Source organism: Chiloscyllium plagiosum, chromosome 3 (genome assembly GCF_004010195.1).
Source record: "Chiloscyllium plagiosum isolate BGI_BamShark_2017 chromosome 3, ASM401019v2, whole genome shotgun sequence".
Lineage (NCBI taxonomy): Eukaryota > Metazoa > Chordata > Chondrichthyes > Orectolobiformes > Hemiscylliidae > Chiloscyllium > Chiloscyllium plagiosum.
The window spans coordinates 24,173,729-24,191,722 of NC_057712.1; positions in this window are offsets into that span (position 1 = coordinate 24,173,729).

A 17,994-nucleotide genomic window follows, 5' to 3' on the forward strand; every position below is an offset into this window, starting at 1 on the left:
ATAGAGGGGAAACCCTAAGGTCTTTTCCCTGAGGTCGGGGAGTCCAGAACTAGAGGGCATATGTTCAGGGTGAGAGGGGAAAGATATAAAAGAGACCTAAGGGGCAACTTTTTCACGCAGAGGGTGGTACATGTATGGAACAAGCTTCCAGAGGATGTGGTGGAGGCTGGTACAATTGCAACATTTAAGAGGCATTTGGATGGGTTTATGAATAGAAAGGATTTGGAGAGAAATGGGCCATGTGCTGGCAGGTGGGACTAGATTGGGTTGGGATATCTGGTCGGCATGGACAGATTGGACCAAAGGGTCTGTTTCCATGCTGTACATCTCTATGACTCTATGACTCTAAGAATTCAGTGTCATGTTTTGCCTGAAATACATGGAGGTGGGATCATAAAGGAGTAAAGCTATTCAAAGTTTGTGAGAAGATTTGTAGCTCGGGTGCTCGTTGTTGTGGTTCTGTTCGCCAAGCTGGGAATGTGTGTTGCAGCCGTTTCATCCCCTGTCTCGGTGGCATCCTCAGTGCTTGGGAGTCTCCTGTGAAGCGCTTCTGTGATGTTTCCTCCGGCATTTATAGTGGTTTGTCTCTGCCGCTTCCGATTGTCAGTTCCAGCTGTCTGTTGCAGTGGTCGGTATATTGGGTCCAGGTCAATGTGCTTATTGATTGAATCTGTGGATGAGTGCCATGCCTCCAGGAATTCCCTGGCTGTTCTCTGTTTGGCTTGTCCTATAATAGTAGTGTTGTCCCAGTCGAACTCATGCTGCTTGTCATCTGCGTGTGTGGCTACTAAGGATAGCTGGTCGTGTCGTTTCGTGGGTATTTGGTGTTTGTCCTATGTAGTGTTTTGTACAGCCCTTGCATGGAATTTTGTACAGTACATTGGTTTTGCTCATGTTGGGTATCGGGTCCTTTGTTCTGGTGAGTTGTTGTCTGAGAGTGGCTGTTGGTTTGTGTGCCGTTATGAGGCCTAGTGGTCGCAGTAGTCTGGCTGTCAATTCGGAAATGCTCCTGATGTATGGTAGTGTGGCTAGTCCTTTGGGTTGCGGCATGTCCTCATTCTGTTGTCTTTCCCTTAGGCATCTGTTGATGAAATTGCGCGGGTATCCGTTTTTGGCGAATACATTGTAGAAGTGTTCTTTTTCCACTTTTTGCAGTTCTGGTATACTGCAGTGTGTTGTGGCCCTTTTGAACAGTGTCTTGTGTGTGTTGGGGTGGTTGCTTTCATAGTTCAGGACTTGGTCTGTGGGTGTGGATTCCCTGTATACCTTTGTGGTGAATTCTCCGTTAGGTGTTCTCTGTACCATCACGTCTAGGAATGGGAGTTGGTTGTCCTTTTCTTCCTCTCTAGTGAATCGGATTCCTGTGAATGTGGCGTTGATGATCCGGTTTGTGTTCTCTATTTCTGTGTTTTTAATAATTACAAAGATATCATCCACATATCTGACCCAGAGTTTGGGTTGAATTTGCAGTAAGACTGTTTGTTCTAACGGAGAATTCACCACAAAGGTACACAGGAAAGCCACACACACAGACCAAGTCCTGAACTATGAAAGCAACCACCCGAACACACACAAAAGAAGTTGCATCAAGACACTATTCAAAAGGTCCACAACATACTGTAGTACATCAGAACTGCAAAAAGAAGAAGAAGAACACCTCTACAATGTATTCGCCAAAAATGGATACCTGCTCAATTTCATCAACAGATGCCTAAGGGAAAGACAACGGAACGAGGACATGCCACAACCCAAATGACTAGCCACACTACCATACATCAAGAGCATTTCTGAACTGACAGCCAGACGACTGCGACCACTAGAACTCATAACAGCACACAAACCAACAGCCACTCTCAGACAACAACTCACCAGAACGAAGGACCCGATACTCAACATGAGCAAAACCAATGTAGTGTACAAAATCCCATGCAAGGACTGCACAAAACACTACGTAGGACAAACAGGAAGACAGCTAACGATCCATATCCATGAACACCAACTATCCACGAAACGACACGACCAGCTATCCTTAGTAGCCACACACGCAGATGACAAGCAACATGAGTTCGACTGTGACAACACTACTATTATAGGACAAGTCAAACAGAGAACAGCCAGGGAATTCCTCGAGCCATGGCACTCATCCACAGATTCAATCATTAAGCACATCGACCTGGACCCAATATACCGACCACTGCAGCGGACAGCTGGAACTGACAACCGGAAGCGGCAGAGACAAACCACTATAAATGCAGGAGGAAACATCACAGAAGCGCTTCACAGGATGCTCCCAAGCACTGAGGATGTCACCTAGACAGGGGACAAAACATCTGCAACACAAATTCCCAGCTCGGCGAACAGAACCACAACAACGGAGTAAAGCTATGTCCTTTGCGATGCACAGATTATTTAGCATCAGAAAGGGCAATGTATGATGAATGGATGAGAAGTGGGATTAGACAAAGGGATGATGCTGAAAGAAATGGGAGAGGATGAACTGTCCAGAGGGCTGCTGGTCCAATGGGGTCCAATCCCAGATAATTAGAACTCCTCAAACTAACATGATTTCAAACCATAGCAGGACCTGACAACCATTCTTCCCCATCTGAAGTCCAAATAGTTTACATAACTCCAAATTCCTGCTGGCCTAGACTCCTGGGACTTAAAACCGCATGCTACCTGGCAGCCCAACAACACACCATCACCAGCACCCCCCAACCCTGCTTCACATGTTGGCGCTGACTTTCCATCATTCCCGCCCACGTCTCTCCCCTCCCCCCTATGCCAGGAAGCCTGTCAGCTTTTGCTGTGTGAGCCACTGCTAAGCAAGGAATGGGTGAACCTCTTTTCTGTGTCCATTAGAGGAACCTCCTGATGTCACAACCGCTTTAATTTTCCCTCTGGCTTTTTGAAGTCAGTTTCCCCCTTCCCCTGCTAAGTAGGCTCTTTGGATTGGACAAATTGTGGTCCCAATAGCAGCAACCACTCCTGTGTGATACTGATGGGATTACAACGCTGCCGGTCATCCAACTAGCTGCCAATTCTCTGTGGTCAGATAGCAGGGTGTAGGGACCACAGCCTTCCATGAAATTCTGCCTCATGTCTTGCAACATGTCATCCTTTTACAATCTCTTGCTTCCTCGATACCATGAATGCTTGTGTGATGATCACCTTCCCAATCCCAGTTCTCTTCAGACTGCATGAATGTCAACATGTCACCTTCCAAGATGGATTATTTCTGTCCTGATGGTTCTGCTTCTCTCCACTTTGCCTTCCTGTTCAGTTTTGTTTCATTGGATGATCCTTTTGAGGATAATATCAAAGTAAAAGATCTGTCACTCGCACTCATCAAATGGAGCTTCATTGAATTGGCAATGAAACACATCTGAACAACCATCAAAACAAGCCTTTTTGTTTCATTCCATTGAAATGCGGAGTCTCTGAGGAGTTAGCAAGCTTTCGTGCAATGACAACAGCAATAAGAGTGATGGATTTATAATCATATTGTACTCACTCAGTTTCAAACACATGCCAGAAATAGATGGAACATATCAATAGCTTATTTCATTTTATTTAGTAGCTGTGTTGCATTTCCCTCAGCTCACGGCATGTTTTATTGATGATGGTGCATTTTCAAGACTTCTGTAACACATCAATCCCATTCATGTACAACATTTAAGTCAAAATAAATAAGTTTTTGATAGAATAGGTGAAGATGCCCAATTGATTTGCATTGAAGGTCATTTCACAATTGTTTGCGACTGTCAAATGCAATAGGTAATCTAAATCTGAAATAAGGATAAAAACAAGCTGGAAAACTGCAAGTCAGGCCGCATCTGTGGAGAAAAACATTGCAAATCAATCATTTTTTAAAATATATACCAAATCTTGTCCTCCCCTTATACTTGAGCCAAGCAGTACACTCCAGCTTTTCCAAGAAAAATTGACATTCAGAAATAATTGAAAATTTAGAATCTTGAAAAAGAGAACTGAGATACCTGCAGAGAAGAAGTTAACATTGTAGAAAGTTGCATGAAAGGTCTGGCTAAAGGGAAATCAGTCCGGAAGTATACCTGTTAACATTGGAATATTGGACTTTGGAGCAAGAGTAGGCCGTTTGCCCCTTCCAGCCTGCTGTACCAGAAAGATGTCAACTCACTTTTGAATTTTCATTCTGAATATGAAAACAATCTTGCTTTTTTGTACTGCCTCTCATGAACTCATATCGCCACAAACAGTGATGAGATGTGTGAGAGGATAATCTTTTTTTGAGTGATGCTTGAGGGTACATATTGCTTGGGACAACTTCTGTGTTTTTTTTTATTAGTATTGTGGTGCTTTTACGTCAACTCAGATAAAATTATATCCTAAATGCAGCTTGACTCCAGGGTAGGTACAACTTTACAGCATGCAGAGGTGGATTTAAGTTCTGGAAGAAGGAGTTTCATTCTATTTTGCTTTGGAGTTAGCTGAAGCCTTCAAATTCAGTTGCAGTTTAGGTTCAGCACCCTTGTAGAACAGGTTCAGCTTCACCTTGACAATAATCTTTTTTTATTGATTCACCGAATGAGGGCATTGCTGGCTAGGTCAACACTCATTGCCAATTCCTAATTGTGCAGAGGGCTATTAAGAGTCAACTACATTGTTGTGCATCTGGAGTCACATGTGGGCCAGACCAAGTAAGGATGGACGTTCCCTTCCCGAAAGAAATTAATGAACCAGATGGGTTTTTCCTGACAATCAGCAATGGATTCATGGTCATCACTTGATTCTTAATTGCAGATATTTATTGAATTCAAATGCCACTATCTGCTGTGACAGGATTCAAACCCTAGTCCCCAGAATGTTACCTGGGTCTCTGGACGAACAGACCAGTGACAATACCACAAGGGCATCATCTGTCCTTGGGGAAACGAAGGCATTAAAATCAGAAATCTACTCTGAGCAATGACAAAGCAAAAGGCAATGCAAAATACAATGTAAAATGGTACATCATTGGAGTGACACATTTTAAATAATTCCCGAGTTCAAACAGTGCTCAGCAGTTTTGTGTCATGACCACTTAAACAGGTTTATATTCATAAATCATTAGGTCAGGGGCCAATTTGTCTAAAAATGGCCCTGAAGTGCAGAATCTTAAAATAATACAGCGTAGCTGTCTCCAAGCTGATCATAAGTATATAAGTAGTACTGTTCTGCGATTCTAGCTTATGGTGATGATTAAGTATTCAGTTCCAGTTAAAAAAAAACAAATGGCTGCAGTTTTTAATAAAATTCACTTTATTGGAAAAAAAATGTACAAAATTAATGCTCTTTTATAAGCATCAAAGCTGCTTTTAAATTCCAAAAAAAGTACAAGCCATTTACTAACGATTTTTCTCTTCAAATTTACACTATACATACACAGGTTGAACCATATAAAAGAGTTTTTGTGTACAAAAAAGTATATATATTTTCAATGAATTTACATTTAATAATATAGAGTGAATGCTTAAAAATAATGTCCAATGTGTTGGAACTTGTTGTTCAGACCCCAAGCAATGAATACACAGTGCAAATATAAAAGACGTTGCCACAATTCACCATTTGATTGTATATTCAACATTTTAGTCATAAGAATACAATCCATTTGCATTAATCCAAGCAAAGATATGTGCAGAAAAAAATCAATTTATTTAATTGTTGAGGTTTAAATTATTGGTGCATTATCAGAAATGTCCACAAGCACAGAAATAAATTAATCAGCATAACAAAGAAATTAAAAAAAACAAAATGACACTGCAATACAGACAAGTGAAAAGGATTTACGAAGCAATGTCATTTTGATTGAAATTGCAAGTGTTCTCAGCTTTGTATTACTGTTGGGCTAACTATGCTAATCCTGTGGACAGATATTTCCTGTACAATTTGGTAAGTGACTGTTTCCAACAATCCATTATTTCTCAGTAACTTTCGAACTGATGTTCAATGACTGTGATTATAAACAAAGGGGTAGATCAGGATCATTGCATGCATTCTTCAACACTAAGACACAGATTTCTTTTGATGATGGCGATTGACTGTTAAATCATGTCTTTTTCATCTGAATCCTTCAAATGACAATTTTAAAGTTGAAACACTTCAGGGTAATTCTCCAAATGTCGCAAAATATGGCAAACAAATGAAGCATCATGCCTGTACTTTGGTTCATGCATGTTCAGCACAAAGTAGTTAACTCTTGCTATTAATAAGTCTAGACCTGAATAATACTTAGGATCACATTACACAAACAACATTTTCTTTTAAAAATTGCACAGTTAAATGAGAAATCACAAGATGAAAATTAACCTAAACCTACCGGATTATACATCTGAAGCAATCACAAACTGCTCCCTTCACAATGTGCAGCATTAATAATAAAAAAGCAATGCAGAATAGCCAAGAGAAAATACTTTAATTTACTTGATCAGTGTGAACATTTGATGGGATTACAAAAGTCCATGAAGTACTGACAAGGGCACTTGAGCATAATTGAACTTCCTTCAATGCAAATAGCAACTGCTGAAAATCTATAAGAGTTTTAGGCAGTATTTTAAAGAAACAAAGATTCTGGTTGAGAACCTTCAACAGAAGAAATTATATTGCATCCAACAAATTAACTTGTCTGACCATCTCATTCTGCATTTTATAACACTGCGTTTTTAGATCAGAATTCTAACATTTACAGTTCCTGTGCTTATCTTTGAAACATAAGTGCAAAGATTTATTTTGAAATTACAACATGCATCAGGCTATTTTGTTCAACATGTCTATTCTGCTATATAATGCTTCACAGAAGCAAGCTTTGACTCTACTTCAACTCGTGCTGTCATCTTATTCTTTTTTACCTGGTACAGATTTAGATTCTCTACTTCAGTCTTTCTTACATTTGGAAACGTCCCCTCTCTGCCTAGTCAATCAAACCTTTCATAATTTAAAAGACTTGCTTGAGACGAATCCCACTGACTGGAGCCTTCTCCCCCATCCCACCATTCACAACTCTCCTTCAATCTCCAGACCCACCTCCATCTCTTTTCTGGAGAAAATATTGTCCAAGTCTTTCTTCATAAATATAAGCTCTCAGTTCTTCATCTTTTATTCTTTTTCACATTCTTCAGTGTTTTCTTATTTTTTGGAAAGTGGAAAATATGGGGTGTGGTAAAAAATATCTGTCAATTTGTAACCAGAGGTAAAACCCTTTAATGATTCGTGTCAATCTAGCTTTATTTTCATATTGATTTAATCGAACTTCTGATCTACTCGATCTACCTTTTCAAATTGGATTTTGCCTGGGGCTATTATTTTTGGAAATTCTTTTCAATCACCCTTCTTTCTTTAAGCTAACTTTTAATGGGCCACAATCATAATGTATAGGATGATCTAGTCAAGTGGGTCTATTATATCTCAGCACTACATTGTATACAGTCTGTTTATGAATTACTACCAGGAAATTTCTCACAAGCTCACCAGACTTTCGTGGAAAACTCTGACACATTTACAAATGAGGTTTCTGCTAAAACTTTCTTGAATTTACAGTGGTTAATTGACAGAAACATTGAGGAAGTTGCCTGGTAATGCCTCACCAACAAAAGTTGACTTGCCAACCAATCAGCACCCCTGTCCTCCTGTAGTAGTATGCATTGTTGTGATTGTTTGAAATTTGGCATTTTTGTGTTTGTCCCAATGAGGGCAAGATCAAAACCCTCAAAACTTTGTGTCTCTTTTCAGGAGAACTTCAATGACTTTCCTGTAAAATGTTTCTGATTCTGTTTCTTAATTGCCAGTCCACCTCTGAATTTAAATGTGGCCTTCCCTGCTCTGGATTATCCTGTCAGAGGAATATGTTCTATCAAATCCTTTACTATTTTAAATGGATTCATTATGTCTACCGTTATCTTTTATAATCTATTGCCATATTAAAATTCTGAGAATACTCAAGGAAAATGTGGACAAGATGTACTAATAACATAATCCTGTCAGTCCCCATAATATTTCAGTAAACTTATGCTGAACCCACTCCAAAACTAATTTTTCCTTCCTGAGCTAAGATGTCCAGAAATGTATGGCCAAGATTTTTATACAACATCAGCATAATGTTTTTCCCTTTGTATTCTAGCCTTTAGAGATCAAGGTCAATGTTCCATTAACCTTTGTGATTACTTTTAATATATGGGTATAGTAGCTTTTATTGATTTCAGTATATAGAGAATAAAATCCCTTTCCTTCACCACAGCTCCTAATCTCTCGGGATTTACAAAATAATGTCAAACTCATTACACTGTGCTGCAGTTTAAAAATCCTGATTGAGGTGAAATCTATAAGACTGCATCCTGAATAACCAATGTATTTGAGAATAAGGTTTACCAATGTTCACATGAGTATAATTTCTCTGAGGTTCTTCTCTAATTATAATCACTTGTTTAACATCTGTTTAGTCATGAAATTGCTCTGCAAAGAAGTTATCTTAATGTTTGAGATATTCATATAAAACTCCTTGGCCTACGGAAAAAGGACCTCTGATAAGATGTGAGAACAAGAGATTTCAGATGATGAAAGTACACACTAACCTTCAGCTAACATAACTTAAAATCTCCCAAGAACAGGCTGATTCTGGCAATAAATTTGAAAACAATACTTTCAGCCAAAAATTGAACCAGTAACTATCAGTAGTTGTCTTTCACACGTTTTGAACAAAACTCTGGCTTATTTTAGTGAAAAGAAGGTCTGCACCAATATTGTAATTTGTTTTCACTATTAACACCTGTTGAAATTAAAATCAAATTAACAAGTTATTTTCATTACCAATAAGGCAGCGTTTCCCATGAATTTAATACAAATAGGGTCCAGCAACTTTTGGAAATAATCATTAATAATAAATCAATAGAAAATTTGTAGTGAAATCGCTTGAAAAGTCAGAATGACCTTGTATTAACATGAAGATATGACAGATATTCACAGAGTTTTTTAAAGGTTATACAGCACTTTTAGGAACTTCAGGGGAAATGAATAAAGATTTGACTGATTTTAGTCTTTGGCATGTTGCCCTACAAATAATTAGCAAACTCTTCTCTCTGCTATTAGGGTGGATATATTTAAACTTTTAATGCCTTTATAAAATAGGAAGGGGAACACCATTCAAATAGGCATGTTAGATATTTTTATCTGGTGTCCCAAATATATTTTAAAGGTATAAATTTACAGTCAAGCGTTAAGAAATCACTTTTAAATGATCAATCATACTTTTCTAGAGAAAACTGATTTAAATATTCATCATGTTGCTAATCAGCCCATTTTTGTTCTGAAAATATCTAATGGTAGTAAGATTTATATCTTACTCTTCAGTTGTATCACAAATGACAAAAATGTGCATTTGCAAAGTCCATAAATTGTAAAAACATACATAAAAAACATATAAAGACTGGACACCAAATGAAAAAAAGATAGGGAGAATAGCTGATTGACTGATGGAACAGTATGTATTAAGAAGGGTCTTTATTAAAGAGAGGGAGATACAGAACTGCAATGGATTGAGGAAGTGATTCCAAAGTGTAAATACCTGACTGACTCAAACTGCTAATGATGGAGTGGAAGAATTAGGGGAGTGCTCAAAAGCCCAGGGGAATGCACTTGGGTGGGGAATAGGTTGTCAGCCTAGAGGTGATTACAAAGGTAAGGAAAGATGAGGTCTTTTTCTTGAGCAATCCCTTGGGAATAAGGATGACCTGATTCTAACCCAGTTTGATGGCTTCAGAGATACCTTGCTAAAACCAATATGCTATTTGCAAACTCTGTCACTTGTGGGGCATGTGGGAATTGAAACGTTGGTGGATGGATTGTTTGGAGGTGTGTATGCTTCCTCCCAATGCCTCATCTTCACCTCTGTATGTTCCCTATGAAGCCTGTCAATGTGTCAAAGTCTTCTTCAATGAGCCATTTTGATCAGTCACAAGCCAAGGTCTTTCAAGAGTTGGTGGGGATGTTTGACTTCTTCAGAAATGTTTCGAGGATATCTCAAATAATTCTGTTTTCCTCCAGGGATTCTCCTGCCATAACTGATTTCTCAATAAAGCAATTGCTCTGGGAATCTAATATCAGGTATTCAAATGATATGTCTATGCCCATGGAGTTGGTTTTCAAGGACTACTGAATTGATGCAAGGAAAGTTGGCTCATGTAATAAACTAATTTAGACCACCAAGAGTGATCATGATTTGATGCATGATAGGATATGGACAGCAGAGTTGTGGAGCTTTCAGAAAATGGAGTAAGTATAAGTTAGCTCAGGAAGCATTAGATAAAGATCAAGGCTGATTTTCTTGACAGATGAACTAAGATGAAGATGGAGAAAGGTGGTGGTCATTCAGTTAAAGTAGGCCATATTTTGTGATGGAGAGGATATCGGTTGAAATATCAGTTTAGGCATTAAATAGTCCATTATAACGGGCAATTAGCAAACAACGATGATATGACTTTACCATTAGGGGCGCCCAAAGACAATGATTTTGATCTTCCCAATACTGAACACATTCAAGACTGAATGTTAGCTAAGCAGTCTAATTACAGAAAGGAAGTGGGGGAGTAGAAAGAAGTGATGGAAGACTGAAGCAGTTGTGAATGACATAACTGTAGAAGCTGATCTCCACATTTACAGATGCTGCCTTTGCATATCATGCAGTTGGGGAAGAGGATGGAAACAAGAATTGATTCTTAGGGAATTTTCAAGGTAGTGTTGCAGCAGTGGGAAGTGGAGATTTCCTGGTTGTGATTGGTAAGAGTAAAACCAAGTGAGCAGAGTTGCTCAGAGCTAGACAACAGAAGCAAAGTGTTAGGAGAATGGTATGAAAAACAACTAGGTCCAATTATGTAGCACAGTGAGAATTTCAGAGGTAACATTAGTCAGGGCTATTTGATGCTATGTGAGGGGCTCACACTGTTTGGAGACGTACAAACTGGGAGTTAGAAAGGAGATGAGAATGGATCGGTGAGGTGACAACACATTTTTTTCAGGCTGTATAAGAATTAAAGGAATTTAGACAGGATCATATTTTGCAAAGAAAGGGAGGTCTGTTGTGATGATAAATCTTAGCAGATTCATTATTTTCGACTGTGGTGCTGAGACATTTTTTTTCGAAGTTCAATCTTGTAGGGATAATATATTTCTCCTACTTTCCCATCAACTCATAATAAGCAGATTTCTCAAAATAATTAAGTCCCATATGAATTTCTCCTTGATCTATTGGTAATGCCAATGTTTTTGAAAATCTGTATGCTTAACAACTAACTGCCTGAAGTAATTTTTATTGGTAAATCTAGTCACAATGAGGCAAGCAAGATTAAAAGAAAATATTGCTCCCAGTAGCCACATAAAGTTGCAATATTACAAGCTGAATTTCTCTAAGTGGGTTAGCTTAATTTGAAAATATTTTGTTTTTGAACACACCATTAACATTTAATCAATGTTAAGTATTGTTAATCTCTTGGACTGATAAGAAATAGGATGACACAATTATATGTTCACCTTTTAGACTTGCTTAACTTTCATTCCAAGTACAATTTTAAAAAAAAACTGACTTTTTTTAGAATCTTAAATGAAATGTTTAGACAGTTTATAATAGGATTTGGTGCAATATAGAACTGCCCAGAGGTAGATGCTACTGTTCAATTTCACTCAGAGATCACAGAGTCATTAATGGGTCATTGATGGGTGTTTTTCCAGGATTGGGGTTAAGGAATAGAGCCATAGAATATTTATTTACCATAGCTTTGCTAAGTCGCATATTGAGGTTTTAATAATGGCTTCTCAAGGCTAGAAAAGTGCTTTTACTTGAAGCACCAGCCTCCATTTTAACTAAGACAAGATTAATTCCTGAGAATTAACTAACTAGTTTACTCATCCAACTCATTGTTGTGTACGTTTCTGTATAAATGGAGCAGTTCATTTCTTTAGAATTATTCTATGTTTCTTTTGGAGTTTTAAAGGAACTCCAGTTGTGTTGATCGCCAACTTTGAATTGTGAAGATAAGTTACTCGGACTTGAATGATACCTGTCAAAATATTGGCTCAGCTCCTGCTATAATAGTAACAAGTAAGGCTATCATGGATCACCATTATAAGATGGTAAATCTGACAGAAACCTCAGCTATCTGCACAGGAGCAGCTAGGTGCAGACATTCAGAGATTAGCATTACAGCTACCTTGCTCCCTCGCTAACCTGATAACCTTAGATTTGGCAATATAACAGTGCAAACCTGAGAAGATTGCCCATCAGTCTTGCAGTGAAGAAGGTTGTAAGGTTAGTTCTGAATGGCTCTTTTAAATGGCATACCCTGAAATTCAATTTTGCAAGTGTACTGTCCCATTTGTGGGTGGCACGGTGGCACAGTGGTTAGCACTGCTGCCTCACAGTACCAGAGACCCGGGTTCAATTTCCGCCTCAGGCGACTGACTGTGTGGAGTTTGCACATTCTCCCCGTGTCTGCGTGGGTTTTCTCCGGGTGCTCCGGTTTCCTTCCACAGTCCAAAAATGTGCAGGTTAGATGAATTGGTCATGCTAAATTGCCCATAGTATTAGGTGTAGGGGAATGGGTTTGGGTGGGTTGTGGGTCGGTGTGGACTTGTTGGGCCGAAGGGCCTGTTTCCACACTGTAAGTAATCTAATTCCCTTGCAAGAAAATTAATATTGCAGACTTTTTGGTCACTTTCATTTCTTCATGTTTATTTTTCTTTCTTAAATCCATCAGTATTGCATAATATTTAAATTGTTTCCTCTGCAATATTTACTTCCAGGTTTGTAGTCTGTCTGTCTCAATCTGATTGGTTGATCCCAATTTGATTCTCAGACATCACAGATTCCCTACAGAAGGCTTCTCGTTGGATAAGACATCATATTAATGTAGATTTCTGCGATCAATTTTGAAAAGTGAGGCCTGTTAGTTCAGATGGCTAGAATAGGTATTCAATTACTGAGGCAGTAGGCATTCAGTCCCTGTGTTCAGTACCTGTGGCCTGCCTTTTCTGCTCGCCTCATTGTGAGATCATGGATAATACACGTGAGAAGGGCCATGACTAACAGGCCTCAGATATATGGAAATGCTATATGAAGACAAAAAGGAAGGAGAAAGATATATATATGATGAAAGCTTTCCCTGATGGGAGGCTTGGTGGCTCAGTGGTTAGCAATATTGCTTCCCAGGGCCAGGGACCCAGGTTCAATTCCACCCTCAGGCAATTGTCTGTGAGGCATTTGTATATTCTCCCAGCATCTACATGGGCTTCCTCAGCATGCTCCAGTTTCCTCCTACAGTCCAAAGTTGTGCAGTTTAGGTGGACTGGCCAGGCTAAACTGCCCATTGTATCTGGGGATATGCAGCCTAGGTGGATTCACCATGGGAAATGCAGGGTGTTGCCAGGATTGAAGTATTTGAACTATAGGGAGAGGCTGAACAGGCTGGGGCCATATTCCCTGGACTGTCAGAGGCTGAGGGGTGACCTTATAGAGGTTTATAAAATCATGAGGAGCATGGATAGGTTAAATAGACAACGTTTTTCCCCTGGGGTGGGGAATCCAGAACGAGAGGGCATTTAGGGTGAGAGGGGAAAGATATAAAAGGGACCTAAGGGACAACTTTGTCATGCAGAAGATAGTGCATGCATGGAATGAGCTGCCAGAGGAAGTTGTGGAGGCTGGTACAGTTGCAGCAATTAAAAGCCATCTGGATGACGATATGAATAGGAAGGGTTTAGAGGGATATAGGCCAGGTGCTGGCAAATGGAACTAAATTAGGTTAGGATATCTGGTCGGCATGGATGAGTTGGACCGAAGGATCTGTTTCCGTGCTGTACATCTCTATGACTCTATTGAGGGGGTGAGACAGTTCAGTGTCGACTCAATGCATTGAATAGCCTGCTTCCACATTGTAAGGATTATTTGCTGCTATTAGGAAAGTTGTGGCCAATGTTATTCAGGAAGCTCAAAGCTCTGAGTCAACTTGGTCAAATGTTTCAAGCATTTGTATATATCCTTCCAATATGAATGAGCAATGACTTGCTTCTTCTAAGACTTAGAGCTGTCTCCAACTCAAAATTAGATACTGAGAGTACACTAACACATAACCTGGGTTAAAAATCACACAACACCAGGTTATAGCCCAACAGGTTTAATTTGGAAGCACTAGCTTTCAGAGCACTGCTCCTTCATCAGGTGGTTCGGAGCAGCACTCTGAAAGCTAGTGCTTCCAAATAAATCTGTTGGACTATAACCTAGTGTTGCGTGATTTTGAACTTTTTACACCCCAGTACAACACCGGCATCTCCAAATCATCACAACTTGGGCACACCCATATGTTTCAAAGTTCCTCTTATAAAAGGTTAATATCTATTCTTGCGTGGTTTATTGATACCTATCCTAATGCTCATCTTGAAAAAAATTGAGCATATGCACTGAATGACGAAATACCTTTGTGTGCTACAAATTAGGTTTAACATGATGAGTTCAGTCTGGGTTTTTCCAGCAATATTTCAAGATGACAAATATATACGTATTGGTACCATAGATTCCAGTAATTGACAAATTGCTTGCAGACAATGTTCAGTATTTTTGTTGGGCTTTCACTGATCCAATATTAAGAACTAGATCTTGAATCCACATCTGCTTCTTAATGATCAAATAGTGAACACACATAGATGTCACTAGTTGAACAGTCATCACTATCCTCTATCTTCTGAGGACTTTATTGTCAGTGTCCTTTATAAATATGAACTGCATGCTAAGTCTAAATTCGAATTCACGCTACATCTGATTCTACTTTCCTACCTTTCTAAATGATTAATAAAAATAATTAAAGTATTATTCAACTTCACTGAGCAGCTGCATCTCTGCATGAAACTGACAAAATTACATATTATGGCTTTTACAATAATTTTGAAAATGGAAAGTTTTTGCTATACCACTTAAATTGCACATTAAATACCTTGGCTCTTACCTGAACATGCCTCCATTAATCAAAGGGCTGGGGACTAATTGACTGCCTTGACTATTTGTTAATAAAATTACAAATCTTTCTAATTGAGCAAAATTAGATAGAGGTTTCTGTGATGTGACTAGTAAAGTTCTGGTGAATTACCATTAGCTAGTTAACTAATCATAATACCTCATGGAATTAATTATTATGGGTAAAAATCACATCTAAATTTATGCTAGGTTGAAGAATGTTTTATTTTTCAAGTTTCCACTCAAATTCATTATCATTTCACTATAATTAAAGTCACTCATGAAGCAACACAATTAGGCAGCATTTTAACATCATTCTTTTGAAAATTATTATGCTAAAAAATCCTTGATATCTTTAAGGGTGGCAATCTGGTGCAGTTTAATTAATCAAGCTGAAAATAGGTTTATTACCACAAAAAAAGGCATTTTTAATCACTGTCTAGTCCAGTACATGAGAGTAACCTAATTTTAATTTCCAGATAATTAATTTTTAAAAAACTCAACAGAACCACTTCCAAGTTAAATTGGCGTGCAGTGCTCTGATTCCTGGCAAATTAAAAGCTTTTTTTAAAAAGACGCCTGTAGGTGTCCTTGTCTAAAAAAGAGTCATATTTTAAGACCCTATACTGAAGCTCACAAGTGGTCACAAGGGGCAGAAACTTCAAAAGCATGGGTAGGACTAACTCCATTCAATGTTTTTAAAACCTGTGCAAGAGATTACAGAGTCCCTATGTGCACTGAAGCAATTTGCACTTGAAATTCTATGGCACCTTGACTGATGAATTGTGCTCAAAAAGTCTCTGCTCCCTCACAGAAGCTCTAGACTTATATTTTTGTTCATTTGCATTTCAGAGACGCATAAAGTGTTGCCAGAATAAGATGACGTTAATTCAGTCGGTCAAAACGTCGTAAGGGTACTGATGTGATTTTTTTGGAACACAAAACAAACTACAAGAGTTTTGAATCATGTCTGCTCTGAGCTAATGCACTGGGTTTTCCTCAGAGTGGCGATCTCAAGCAGATTACCACTCCGCCCCTTCTTTTCTATGAAAGGAGAGAGTGATGCATTTCTGATGGGGCTCCTTCAGAAATGTGAACCTCTACTTCCATTCTGACAGATCTCCCTCATGGTGCAAAATTGCTACGGGAAGGCAAACCATTCTCTCCTTTCGACATCTGTCAACAGCCAATTTCTGAAATTTAAAGATTCAGAATGACAACCGCTTTGACAGCTGCAGTCAAACAGTAAACATATGAGGTAATCGTGAGGTTAGGATGCCTGAAGGCTAGGGGTGTCTTGGATGCCAGCTGAGTAGGGTACCAGGTATCCGGGTTCCACAGTGTCCCCACACACAACTCTAACTACACTGGATTAATGACTGTCTGGCCATTAGTAATCCAAACTACGTTGTATGCATGTTTATCAATTAATGTTTCAATTATTTGAGCAAAATCATCAAATCAGTCATTCTAAATGGGTTTAATTAAAGAAGCAGAGAGAAGAATTCTAAACATATAAAACATGAATCCACTGACATGCCACATTGCAAATATAGGTTTACAAAGTCTACATGGGATATTTGTTTTTCATGAGGATTAAGACTGATGAATGACTGACTAAAGTCTCTCACAATGCAACTTGCTTCTTCTGAGGATACATTTGAGGAGATACAGAGTGAATGCATAACTTGATTCACAGCTTCCCGCAGGAATACCATTCTGTAGTGAACCTGAACCTTGCCTCAAGCTGCACTCCCTTTGCCGCTACAACTTTGCCAGAAATATGGCAAAATCACTATGTACATATCTAAACCAGATACTGTTCAGAAAAAAAGCTCTCTCTCTAGTGGAGCATGAGCAACTTTAAAGAAAATCTTTGACACACTTCCTTTTCTGCTTAAGTTTTAATAATAGTGGAAATACGATAGTCTATGAAAATTGTTAATGAAGCCTATTTTACTTTGCATCAAAAATCTGGCACTGTTTAGTCACAAAAACAGAAGAAACAGGATTAGTAACCCGTGTTCTTCTAATATTATTTAATTTTTAAATGTTCTAATATTATAAATTAAACTACTTGAGTACAATGCAACATTTACTGCTGGGAGATCAGAATAGGCAACTTTTGTTGGTGAAAGATTTTTAACAATGTTCCATGTCTTCTTTAACCATGATACACTAATATTATTCATTTAAGGATTATTATTTTCACTATTGTAATTCAGTTTCAAATAAAACAAAGTCAGCAAGTCTTAAAAGTTTTATGTAATCTTCTTTAGTAAATTTTCACTAAAAGATATAGCCCTCGAGCTGGGAAGGGTGGAATCAGCAGAATTTGGGATTGGGCTTGGATCTACTAGTCTTTTACCTAGTGCAAGGTATTGTGTCCAAGTGTGTCAAATTATGGTTGGAAGGAGGAGTCATATGACCTTCTGCTTCCCATGCAACCTATCACTTAACCAAAAGTGAATGCATGAATATTAGATATTAGAGAATAATTCAGTTTTATTCTGCTTTAAGGTGAGGGCTACCAATGCAAGAGAGTGGAAATATTTACTTATTTTAGGCATCCATGATACTGTTAGTCATTACCAGTACATAACAGCACATAATCTAATTTACTTTAACTCTATGTTGGTCTTGTTTGCCAATTCTTAATCAATAAATGAAACTTAACCTTCATCAGCATAAGAAATGAGTATCTGTCAATCAACCAATACACAATGTTTGCAAACCAATTGCACATGATGAATTTGGAATAACTAATTTCATGTCTTTTGGTGAATTTTTTCTGCGTCTTTTTTAACAAGTTCACTGAGTCCAAACATAGTTTCCCATCCTAAAGCCCATAGTGAAAGATTAAAACTGTCAATTTTTTATACGTTGTTATAGTACTCATCTTTCCTAAAATTAAATCCTGATACTGGATAAAATTCATTCAACCTTCTCTCTTAGATCTTTGAGAATTTGGATTGAGTTTTAAAATT